The following is an 11,506-nucleotide window of genomic DNA, read 5'->3' as shown; positions in this document are numbered from 1 at the left end:
GTATAATTTTTTGATTTGTAAGACGGCCTCTTTTGTCTTGCTGAAATAATATGTACATATATGTAAATATAAATGTATTATATCAAATCAGATATTATTAACTAAGGGAAAAATTTAGTTTTCTCAGTGGTCATACCGCCACTCAGTTATATTATACAAAATTTATTTCTGGCACCATCTCAAATTTGATAAACAACATTTTGCCGCCGGCTACAAAAAATTTCGATTTGCCAAGGGATCATAAGTTCGTCGACAAACATTATCGCGAAGGCTGCCAAAATAGGCATGTAAAAATACTTATAATATATAAAGCATATACATTAATAGGTGAAATTAAAAATATAACAAAAATGTGGAAAGAATTTTACTTCAACAACAAAAATTGAAATAATACAATTACAATGGCACAACTAATTATTGCGCCACCCCAAATCGATGCACTGAAGGACAACAACCACGCTATAGCCCGTCGGCAGCTAATAGACATTTAAGGGTGATCCACCTTCATAAACGAGTGGACTACGTGATTTCACTCAACCAAGGTAACGATGTGCGACAACAGAGACTTCTACTTGGAGCTATCGCATAGAACTTGGACTGGCACATGCAAATGCCTTATAGACACAGGATCCACAATAAATATGATCAATAAAAAAATATTTTGTCTTCCTATTCAAAATACTAGATTTGTTGTTTTACAATCAAATGGCCCTTTTACTCTGAACAAATTGATTATTTTACCAAAAATTGTTGACAAATGCAATCAGCTTAAATAACAAAAATAGTACAGTTACCATTTTTAATAAAACGTACAAATTAATTACTTCAGAATCGAAGAGAAACCAAAATGTTTATATCCACAGATACCGTAACCAATTGAAAACTCAAATCAGGAATCAATAAATAAACTCGATTAGATCTAAATCAGGAGTAAAATTTAAAGTTGAAAGGTTTATTAAATAAATTTAAATTTTGAATGAAGGAGAAAAATTAACATTTACAAATACCATAAAACACGTACTAAGCATAACACAAACCATCTGGCTTATTATCGTAAATGTATCCCAAATTACGCAGAGAAAAGCAAAATATGATGTAATGACATTCGACAAGGCCAAACAAATATTACTTGATCATTTTGTTCATTGAAACATTGAGAGTGATGTTGAAATTATTCAAAGAGCACAAAGATACCACTTACAATAAAGTAATTCGCAGTCTCTTCCTTTTAAAGAATGTTAGTTCATACACCGGATTCAAAGAAAAATCACATCTAAACCGGAACATTGCCGAGAAAAATTTGTGGTAGATATTTTTTCATCTGAGGGAAAACTTTACATCGCACTGTGGTCCAGAATTCTATTTTTTGTTCAATTTTTTGTTAAATCACAAATAGTTTGCACCCAAAATTTGGAGTCTGTGCGACCACGTCCTCTCTTGTCTCCCATATTAACTACCGGTATGACTCTGAAGTCAACGAAATTTCATTGTTTTTTTTTTTTTATAAAAGTGTTTATATTGATGTTTTAAAAATAATCGCTTCCTCTTCTTCTTCTAGTTCTACATTATAAATTTCCGAATCTGAACTCTAATCAGAATCAGAATGTGAATCCAATATTTTGTCTCATGGATCAGGTTTAAAATTAGACTGTATTTCCAAAACCACTGCCTTCGGAAGTGGTTTTTCCTATTTTTTCTCTCTCTTTATTTTAAACAAATTGTTGATAATAGTGGGTCCGAGTAATCAATCGCTCTGTGGAAAATATCACTCATCCTAATGATCCGACTATTTTTCCTTGCATGTGAAAGTCGGTTCCTTTTGTAAAGTTTGTTCCTTCACTCGCATTTTCAGTTTCCTTTTTAATATTTCTCCTGCAATTTGGTAAGATAAGTTTCGGCGTCCCATTTGCTGGGGTGTCTGTGAGTTTTCAAAAGCACTAACAAGAATTCTTAACTTAGACGCCATCCACTTGGTATGTTTGGAAATAAATCGGTCTAGTTGTCTGTTACACTCGGGCAGTTTTCTTTTAATAAATAATTCAAAATGTACTATTTTTTTTTTAACCTCTTCTGTCTTTTTCGATTCCAGATTATTGTTGTTGATTGCGGAATAAATGTAATCTGAAACATAACTTATTTGCCTATTGTTACGGCTCCAAATGTCCGGGAGGTCGCTATGTCTGAACTCGAACTTGCCTATATAAAATCAAATTTTAAGAAAACGAGCAAAAATGGGCAAAAGATAATACTTTACCGTGAAAGACAATAGTTAAAGGTACAAACTGACGTTTTTAACTTTTGTCAGAAATTGTCAGAAAATTAGTTATACTCCACGAAACACAGGGGACACGTTAGAATTTTCTGTTAAAATACACATAAATTGGATGTCACACAACATAAAAGCAGTACAACTACACATATATTACGTACATACGTTAAAAACATCATACCTTGGCATTTATTTTCCATATTTTACTATAATTTTTGGATGCGTATTAACGATCGTGCAAAAGTAAGCAAATAATTTGCCGGGAATTGTCTCAATCAGCTGTTTAACACTGCACCTTTCAAAGCTCATAAAAAGATTTAGTGAAGCTTTCGGTAAATTTTGTTTTTGGTTTTTATTTATATGATATATTTTATTTTAGTAAATAATTGCTAAAGGACGAGATATTGACAAAATGTATACTTTTTGTCAAAAAAACGAATTCTGGACCATAGTGCATCGGTTGAATTGATATTTATTCTAAATTCGCCACACTTGAGCAAATTAAAACTAAGGATTGGATATAATGCAGAAACGCATTCATGCGCCTTTTTAAATTTTTTTTCTAAACCCAAATTGCTAAAGGCAGACGGAGCTTTTTTCAGTTTAGCTTTGAAGCGTTGGCTTGAAGAAGAAGGAATCCAATTAAAGCTTATTACAGCTAAAAAACGGGGTAGCAGACGGCGAAAGATTACACAAAACAATAAATGAAAAAATCGCATTATCAATTCATCTGATGAGGAAGAAGTAAAGTTAAGCAAGATAGAAACAATCCTTTACACATACAACCATAAAATTAAACATGACACTACTGGACAGGCACCTGCTCAAATTTTCTTATACGCTGGGCATGAAATATTAGACACTCAAAAAATTAAAGAGAAAAATATAGATAACATAAATGAAGACCGACAGGAATTTAATATTGACACCGAATCCAGAAAACGTCCACTACAGAAAGGCAAATTAGAAAATCCATTTAAACCAACCAAAAATGTAGAGCAGACAGGCCATTACAAAATCACTAATAGAAATAGAGTTACTCACTAGTACAAAGGAAAATTCAAAATACAAAAAAAAAAAAAATAATAATAATTTTCCAATTTCGCAGGCACCTGGCACCTGATAACATTATAGCTTATATTGATCACAGCGGTTTATGGACCACAAATTGAAGTCAATAATATTGACACCAATCACGGATAGCTCCTTTTTTCTGATAAGCCAGTCCATATAGCATCCTCCCTCGAACATCATTTATAAATTGTACTGAATCAATTGTACTGAAATAGACATCGTGGCTGACTTGAAATCAACGCCCATAACTCAATAAAATTACATGACCTCAGCGACGCTATACTATTGCTAAATGAAGGAATGCAAAAGGTACAGAATAATGAAAATAACTACAGCATCATTAACGCTCTTTTATTCGAACTAATGCAGTTTAAGGAATACGTAGAAGATTTGGAAATGGCTATGCAGCTTTCCAGATTCGGACTGTTTAACCCCAAATTACTAAAAAAACATAACACATAAAACATTCACTTGGATTAACCAAAGACATTAGAATAACAAGAGATGCCTAACGGCCATACGTAGGATTGGTACTATGCAGCCACTTTTTTGGAGACGTCCAAAATTGACCTCTGTTCGCTCGCGAAAAACTGAGAGCCGAAGAAATCTTAAAATAGAATTTGCTTGTTTGTGAGAGTAAAAACAATAGACGGGAAAGTGTATGTGTGCGCGTAATTGTGCTAGAAGACGATTCAATCAAGAATTCTGATCCAAGAAACGAATTACATATTTGGAGTTTTGGCCAATTTCGTATCAATATGATTAAATAAAAAATTAATTAAAAATTCATGCCGTGACTAATTGATTTTAAAGTTTTTTAATATTTGTGTGTTAAAATCGCCGCTCAAATTATCTACCGTTTACATATGTATATCTATCTTAATAATTAATTATATTTAATATATGTATGTAAAAATCAGTACCCAGGGAGCACCACGGGGAGGCCATTACAATTGTAATGGGGTCCTATACTTATATGACCTTCGAGTTTATTGTTCACTACTTATCGCAATTACTATTTGTGCTTATATTTTCGTACTTCACTATTACAACAAAACGACGAATTACAAAGAAACTGTATATATAACTACTGTAATTTAAAAAATAATTTTTTCAAAAAGAAGTCATTACATTGAAAAAAAATATTTCAAAAAATAATAAAAAATGAGACACAAGCACTCAACAATCATTATCTTAATAATTTTTCACACGTCGCAAGCTGAATACTCTAATGATATTATGTAAATAGATGCGGCTATTACTATTTCTAAGCTATATTTAAAAACTTTAAGGCAATGCCAAACACGAATTTTTCACATGGTGCCATATAGATTTAAAGTCTAAGAAGGGCATATTTTGTCAAATTTACAATGCATGAGCATACGTGTGCACACATACAGTTGTCGGCTGTCACTGTGTGCGAAGAACAGATATGTTCGCTGTAGAGTTCTCCGCTCTCTCCCTCTTGAGCAAAAATTCAAGGGGACCCTGGAGCCACCTCTAGAGCCACACCGAAAAAATTGTGTGTAATATAATCATTATAAAATACATAGGCGTTACGCATCTTGTCATTCTAGTGTCTTTGGATTAACTATAATGATAACCAATTATTAATCATATCCCACATTACTCTTTTCGCTAATAAACACAATTCAAATAATCCCTTAGCCAGACTCTACTATGAGGTAGATTACAAAGTCACACAATCATATTTTGAAAAAGGTAATAAGGTTTATAATCCCGAAAATAAGGAAAATAAACAATGAATGTGTCACCAATAATATTAAACCCTTCTAACCAATTTGTAATTTTAAGCCAGTGCCCACATAGAACATACATAGAACCAAACACAACTGTAACCTGAAACTATTAATAATATAAAATTAGAAGGAAACAAAATGATAAGAGCAATCCAATGCGAAATACAAATCTTAGAATGTAAATACTGAATGCAAAATGCTTAAAATAGCCACACGCAGGCTAACCAATGCTCTGAAATAACTCTCTCCCACAGCACTAAGCACCTTTTGTGGAGAGCTCACAGAAACCTAAATACTCCAATAGCTTAAATTATGCCACTACGAAGCACCTGGTTTCGCAGTGCTTTCTATGACCGTTTACAAAATATGTTTCGATTAAATCCTGCTACCAACTCATTTATTGTCTCTCCTTTTATAAAGCAAATTTTGAACCTCAAGAACCCATTGATTTCCGACCATTGTGAACTAGCAAATGTTATCAAAGAGCAACTGAAGCTAAGAAAATAACCTGGTTTTGAATTAATAACTCCAAAAATTCTCATTGAACTCCCAAAGTGTGCTATTCTGCACATCTGCCTGTTGTTCAACGCAATCGACAAGCTTGGATACTTCCCTCAAAAATGGAAAAAGTCAACGTTCTAAAGCAAGGAAAAGATAAAACATGTCTCTCAAAGTTTTAGCCCTCATCTTAAAAAAAACAACAAACTTCCAACACATCAATTTGGATTAATCGAGCCCAGCAATAAACTTATTAGGGCATTAATCACAAACGCTATTACTAAGTGAAAGTTAATTAAACTTGATTAAGATTTGAATAATTATTGTTAGTCTTTTAATACAAAGGGAAGATTCAATATATAATATATTATATGAAAAAAAATATGTGCCAGGAAAATGAAATCTTCTAAAGATACCGCTACCGTTCGTAGATGGCATGTACGATTCATAACCCTCCAAGTAGAATAATGCCTACGTACTAGACAAAAACAAAAACTGCCAGTCAAGGAATTTCATCGGTGAGCAGGATGTGAGGCCAGTGTGCGCTCCTTCCAAGACTTTTTAGTCGCCTTTACGACAAGCCGAATGCACTATGGTAGAATTCTTTTCCCTTCATCACACTGGAGTACTGCTCATTCGCAATTTTTGATGCCCATCTTGTCCTTGCGGACACGTTTCATCATGTTGATTCTAACAGGGCCTTCTTCTCGACGAACCTAGAGCAGTACAATAGAGGCACTGAGATGTATCATGAGATACATGATATGAAACAGCCATTGTCCTTGAGGAACTGGGTCATCTGGTAGTCCACCACTTTGTGATCACACTCTGCCCACTCCGTAAGGTCAGGAATAACTTGATGCGCCCATCTCCGTCTTTGCGACTCTTGCCACGACTCCTCGAATCCACTCTCGGATTTCTATCGGGGTGACCCCTTCTCGCGCTAGGTATTGGCCCTTAATCTCCAGATCAATAGGTGTGATTCCTGAGAGGGCATGGGCTGCGTCGTCCGATACGGTTCTAGAACCTTTGATGAGTCTTTTAGCCAATGTCCGTGATTCTGTACGAGCACTATTCAAGTATATTGATGTGCTGGTAACACAGCTCTAGATGTGGGCATCATAGAGCAGCGTTGCCTTTGTAAGCGCCCCAAGTAGTGTCCTGGCCGGCATTCTGGGTCTGGGTGCTGCAGTTGTCATTGCAGCTTTTCTGCTGGCGAACACTCCGTAGGTATTCGGGTATACCCATGTAGCGCATCGCACCGAGGATGTTGGGCATCTCGCTGTGTTGAAAACATTCTTAACGCCAAGCGTGATGATGGCACAGTAATCCTTACTGCTGCCTGCAAGAACTTCTAGCGTGATTTTACCTTTCCGGAAGCCATGTTTATCTACGCACGAGTTTCTTCTCTGTCTAAGTATCTTGCCGGCTGCGCAAGATAAAACTACGTGTGTCTTTGTCGGATGCGAGCTTCTGGAGGATACACTTTCATATCTGTTTAATAATTGCGGTTATGCCGTATTTGCGGAGATTCTTACGAGGTTTCACGAGATTCTTATATGTTGATTTCTGACACACAGAAAGTGGGAAGTGTTGTACTTAGTGGTTCGTCAATGAATCAACTTTCCCGAGTTAAAAGGCACCTAGGGTGCTCCGCCCGTTGATGATGGTCGCGTGGGTAACGCGCCTGACGCGATTGATACAACCGCAGACCCCACTCTGTACCCTGTTTTAGGTTTTACTGCCTGTGACCAGAGATAACCTAAACTAGAAGGCTGATGCCCAAAACTGCACAATACGCGATTCGGTTGAATATAAACATCACCTGATTCTGTCTATATCGGTAGTCCTGTTACGGCGATTGCCGTGATCATGATTTGTGATTAATTAACACGCGTTTTTTTTTTAAATAAATTCGCAAGCACTACGTTTTATGTGGTTTTCCTTTCAGATCAGCATTTATCCTAGACATAAATGGTAGGGTTGGATATAAACGCTCAAGATCTAGACTTTTTGGAAAATGCTTTTATCTGCCCTCACACCAACAGCCTTAAAGGCAGTCTATTGACTCGAGTTTACAACTGGAAAAAGGGTGGTTAGCTTCTGACTTACCAGATATCGTTGGCGTGAAAGCTGCCAAGCTTTCTTCCGTTTGGGTCTTCCTGTAAGTACAATGACTTCCCTATTCGTTTTTATACCCGTTACCCGTAAAGTAAAAGGGTATACTAGATTCATTGAAAAGTATGTAACAGTCAGAAGGAAGCGTTTCCGACCTTATAAAGTATATATATTTCTGATTAGGATCAAAAGATTATCTGAGATGAAGATTCCAATATTTCAACGTACAGTCTTTAAAAGGGGCGATGCGTAACCACCGGAGATCCCATTGGTGGCATCAAAGATCGAGTAGAATATTTTGAAGTCTGACACAGTTCACACTTGCCTAAAAAATCCCGTACGTAGAGAACCAAACGTGCCCAGCGAAAATACCTTCGGATATGTTTCAGAGTTTTTGTGAATCCCGCGATGGGCAGCTAATGGTTGACAGTATCCCGATTCCAAATCGGATTGGTTGGGTCCAACTGGAACAAACAACTTTCACTCGGCTTCGATATTTTCTTCAAATGATGGAAACTTGAGGCGATTGTATAAATACTTATCAATTTCTTGATAATCGGGTATAGCAGCCTTTACGTTTTTTTTTTTTTAGCTCCACATATTCCTTGTCTGAAAATGCAGGAGAGTCTAATTCGATAGCAAGGACGTTTTCGATCTCGATGGCTGAGATATCAGTTTCTGCTTCGTGTTCTCGCGAAAGCGCATTTGCCACTATATTTTGCGATCATTTTCTGTGTTCTATACAAAAATTGTAACCCTGCAACTTGATGGCCCATCGCGGTATACGCCCACTGAGTTCCTTTTGGTTCATTAACCACTTAGGATTATTTTATATGATTATGGTTATAGTTTCGCTGAGCTTGGTTTAGTATTTTCTAAATATAAGCTATCGGCAGCTCATTTCCGCCCTCGTCTATACTGCACCCATACCACCATACTGTGGTAATTGTCGAAGTAAGGCAGCTGAACACAAAAGACTCTTGGGCAGCTTCAGTCCAATCGAAGACTGTTCCTCTTAGCCGGTCAGAGATAGCTGCAGTCACTGCTGAATATTTTGGAATAAATCTCTAGTACCAAACAGTCATTCCTAAGAGGCGGCGTAACTGACATATTGTACGGGGTCTCGAAAACTCTTGTATCGCTCGTACCTTCTCTGGTTTGACGTGAAGAGTATTCCACCTTTTTCAATCCGAACTGGCTTTTTCCCAATATTGATCCGGCCTCTCGCAGTCGCTTGGTGCTCGCTTAAGTGATCCTAAAATTTAGATGACATGACCAGAAGGTTATCTAAATAGACGAACACGTGATCCTTCATCGTGTAGGGAATTACTTGATCTATATCGCGACACATAGTGTGCGGAGAATTACATAGGCCAAAAGGTATGCGTTTGCGTGCTTATAGAGAGGCCTATTCGGTATGGTAAATGCTGTCTTTGGCTTGCAAGTATCGTCGAGGCAAATCTGCCAAAATGCATCCTTAAGATCGATTTTAGAGATACAATGTACTGGAGGCAAACGACAAAGTAATCCTTCTAAACATTGGGTACGCAGCCTTCTTCGTTACCTTAATCACTATACGCGAATCTAGACAGAATCATACTATTAGATTGGCCGGCGAGGACGATGAATAACTTGGAGTTTCTTCGATACCCCTAGACTTAACATTCGATCGACCTTCGCAAACACTCGCTTCACATGGCTGGCGATATTGGATAGAACATTTATTTAATAGGTTTCCGTCCTAAGATTCCACTCCGATCTCCTTGACCTGAATGTCTTCCAAAAATCAATTCCGCAAGTTACATATTGAGTAATAGTTTCCACAATAAGAAATTGAACCTTGGAAGTGAAACTTGAGACTTGAAACTTTAAGTGAGTTATATTCGATGGGCAGAGTCATAATGCCTGCTTTCTACTACTGCTGTTTTAACATTCGCATATGACTTGGTTAATATAACCCCTTGCTTCGAAACTCTCTGGGCAAGCCGCCTAAGACACTTTTATTCGCGCAAATTTCTAGCAAGGCTCATTTACAAAAATAATATATTAAAACGGTCGAATGTCATCTACCTTGTGAACTATAGATGAAATTAATACTTGTTTGAATTGGTGTTTTTGTGACCAATATCGTCTTAGACGGTCTGTGGACCGGCGGTTGTGACGCAAGTCGACGTCGTCTAAAAAGATGTCTGCTCGTCGCCGTTCGTATTCTCTTATTCGCTCGTCTAGTTAGGTTGTTCAATGACGTGTCTGATGGGGTTGGAATATTCTGTCCGAGCTAGCTAGCTGGGCTTGTACGTGTCCAGTATCCCACATCCAAAACAAAATAGGTACTCGACGTAGTTTTAAACAATCGTGGTAACGATAACCCGCGCAATCTTGGTTGTCCACTTGATCAGCGTTAGCACCATCTACATACGTAACTTATTGAAACACACGCTTAGGGTTCTGGGGTTTCCATAATAACTTTTTGGTAACGTGCTAATACAATTCCTCGTCCTTATGGAATTTGCTACGTAAAGCAGACAAATTTGCGAATGCCATGTGCAAGAGTTCGTGTCTTAGATCGGGCTTCAAATTTTCATGACCGCATCAACTAGGGCGGAATCCGACTATCGGATACGCGTCCAAACAATCGTCTGATGTTGGTGTCTTTCTTTGAGTCTGGTACATGGAGTAATCCAATTTCTATCAGCCCAATGTCGATGAGAGCGCCAGTGGAATAACAATGCTGGTCCAGAGAAGAATAAATAGGCGAATTGGTAAAAGAGGTCCAAGTCGCCATCTAAACATCGAGAAGTTAAACAATTCACTCTGTAATTAAAAAATCTTCACTAGGAATATCGCCTTGTGTTCACTGAATTTAAGACGCCAATTTTAAATGAGACTCGAAATTTTATCGGGACGGCTTACTGGAAATCTCCGAGAATTTTGATCTGATTGACATCTGTGGATCCGGAGTGACGTTATCCCATTCAAGTGGCACCTCTTCACTCTTGCGACGGGTAGTTTAGGTTTCCTAGGCCCACCGTAATTTGTTTGGTAATTTACGCTGTGATCGTCGCTTGGAAATGAGTTAACGATTCGCTAATAAGGTTGTGAACTCGTTGTTCAGATAGAGTTTGGGTTTTGTTCGACACACATTCTGTGGACGCACGTGTCAAACGAGAGACTGCAGCGGCCTGGGTGCGCTGGGTTGCCTTTGTACGGATTTCTCCTTATATTGTGTGCTGGGGGTCCTAAATTAGCGTTGGAGGAACCCAAACTAAAGCGGATGCGACTTCGGGCATTGGGTCCTGGGTCTACCCCAAATGAGTCGACTACCCCGACTGGTGCGCTATTCTCCTGCTATTGGTCGTGGTTAGCATGTTGAGCTCGTCTAATGCTCTCGTGCATTCATGACTGCTAACCTTAAATGCTGCACTTATATTGAAACCCTAAATCCCAAAATATTAACCTAATTAACATAATTCCCTATGCTAACTAAAATTACAAATATTACTATACCGAATTCTAACTATTTTAAAAACTATATATATACATTGTTATATACGAGGGGCTAGAAAAAAACGTATTCATTTAACATTTTAACGGCTTGGTTAACAAAATGAGACGCATTTTAAGAGAAACAAGAGAGAATACTATAGTCGAGTTCCCCGACTATCAGATACCCGTAACTCAGCTAGCGTGAATGGGAAAGGCTTTAGATCGTGGCAAAATTTTGAAAAATAAATTTCAAAATACTAACAAGGCACACTGGGCCAGATTCCCTTTTTTTTGGCATAAA

This window comes from Drosophila sechellia, chromosome 3R (assembly GCF_004382195.2).
Source record: "Drosophila sechellia strain sech25 chromosome 3R, ASM438219v1, whole genome shotgun sequence".
In the NCBI taxonomy this organism is placed as follows: domain Eukaryota; kingdom Metazoa; phylum Arthropoda; class Insecta; order Diptera; family Drosophilidae; genus Drosophila; species Drosophila sechellia.
This window is presented reverse-complemented; position numbering follows the sequence as displayed.